Source organism: Frankliniella occidentalis, unplaced genomic scaffold, assembly GCF_000697945.3.
Source record: "Frankliniella occidentalis isolate FOCC.00 unplaced genomic scaffold, Focc_3.1 Scaffold6, whole genome shotgun sequence".
NCBI lineage: Eukaryota > Metazoa > Arthropoda > Insecta > Thysanoptera > Thripidae > Frankliniella > Frankliniella occidentalis.
In genome coordinates this window covers 2,031,397-2,033,274 of record NW_026267136.1, presented here as the reverse complement: position 1 = coordinate 2,033,274, position 1,878 = coordinate 2,031,397, and the positions used below count along the sequence as shown (strand labels likewise).

The window sequence follows — 1,878 nt, the reverse complement described above, 5'->3', positions numbered from 1 at the left end:
AGGAACCCCCAAACATTAGAAAATAAAAATCGAAAAAAAGTATAGAAAAGGAAGAATGATTTCAATGATTCGAATCACATAAACACGTTGGGGCCGGCTTGACCACATTGTGGTCATGGCCAAATGTCCCTACTGCCGACGTGTCCACAATGTGGGCATTTTTTGTTCAATGTTCAAAGATTTTTAGAAAGTCAGGGAAATGGGCGAGGAGGCTACTCTCTTCGGCTTTAGGTAGAAGAAACCTGTAAGAATTCCAGGCAATTCCAGGTTACAGGTCAGACGGCTCCTTCAGCCCCTACCAAGGCAATGACCACAATGTGGACAGCCCGGCAGCAGGGACCGGCGGATTTGAGGGCCTGGCGGTCGCATAGGGCATTAAAAGCGGCCGATATGCCCACTGTGTGGTCAGCCCGGCAGGAGGGGAGTGCAGCAGTCCTCGCCATGTCCACAGTGTGGTCAGCCCGGCACACGGGACAGTCAGGACCATGTCCACAATGTGACCAGCTCGGCAGCTGGGACCGCCACTTCATGACCACAATGTGGCCAATGCGGCACACAGGACAGTCAGGACCATGTCCACAATGTGACCAGTTCGGCAGGGAGGACCGCCACTTCATGACTACAGTGTGGCCAAAGCGGCAGGGGGGACCGACACTTCATGACCACAATGTGGCCAAAGCGGCAGGTGGGACCGACACTTCATGACCACAATGTGGTCAGACCGACAGGAGGACCGGCATTTCATGTCCACAATGTGGTCAGACCGGCAGGGGGACCGGCATTTCATGACCACAATGTGGTCAGGCCGGCAGGAGGGAACTGCATTTCATGACTACAATGTGGGCAGGCCGGCAGGAGGGAACTGCATTTCATGACTACAATGTGGTCAGGCCGGCAGGAGGGACCCGGGTCGACTAATCCGACTACCTTATTTTGTGACGGGGAATCGAATGAGCACCTCCTAGGTTTTTGGGCGTTATCTCCTTACAGTGTAAAGTGTATCCGACATCACCATTGCTCTGCAATCTCAAGTGTGGGACAGTATGACAGTTTTAACTGTCAGCCCACTATGTCTCACACTTTCTAAAACTACTTCCTCTCCTTTAAAGAAAAAACAATTTTTGGAATCACCCTCGTCTTCCTCGTGAAATTCCGGTTCAAACGAGTATATGTATGATGGGGTTCAGAGCAACAATCCCAGCAATACATCTAATTATTAACAAGATGGTTATTACCAAAAGTCCTCATGGTGTCGTTGTTTGCGATCAGAACCCCATCATACATATACTCGTTTGAACCGGAATTTCACGAGGAAGACGGGGGGTGATTGTTTTTTCTTTGAAGGAGAGAAAATAGTTTGAGGAAGTGTGAAAAACAGTGGGCTGACAGTTTAAACTGTCCTACTGTCCCACATTTGAGATTCCAGAGTGGATTGGTTTTGAAAAGACCTTTCGAACGAGGTTAAGGTTGATAGGGTTCTGAAGCGTGGTTTGCTTGTCACGTTTCCAGAGCTCTGAACCCTATCAACCTTAACCTCGTTTGAAAGGTCTCTCCAAAAGCTATCCAATGGTGATGTCAAATATACTTTAAAGGCACACTGTAAGGAGATAACGCCTAAAAACCTAGGAGGTGCTCATTCGATTCCCCGTCTCAAAATAAGGTAGTCGGATTAGTCGACCCGGGTCCCTCCTGCCGGCCTGACCACATTGTGGTCATGAAGTGGCGGTCCCCCCTGCCGCTTTGGCCACACTGTGGTCATGAAGTGGCGGTCCTCCCTGCCGAACTGGTCACATTGTGGACATGGTCCTGACTGTCCTGTGTGCCGCATTGGCCACATTGTGGTCATGAAGTGGCGGTCCCAGCTGCCGAGCTGGTCAC

At 50.3% G+C, this 1,878-nt stretch overlaps 1 protein-coding gene across 3 annotated transcripts in view; it reads left to right on the top strand.

Annotated features, from left to right (window-relative positions):
• Positions 1-1,878, top strand: part of LOC113218180 (endothelin-converting enzyme 2) — a 35,990-nt gene that overhangs the window by 10,099 nt on the left and 24,013 nt on the right. The window lies entirely within an intron of this gene.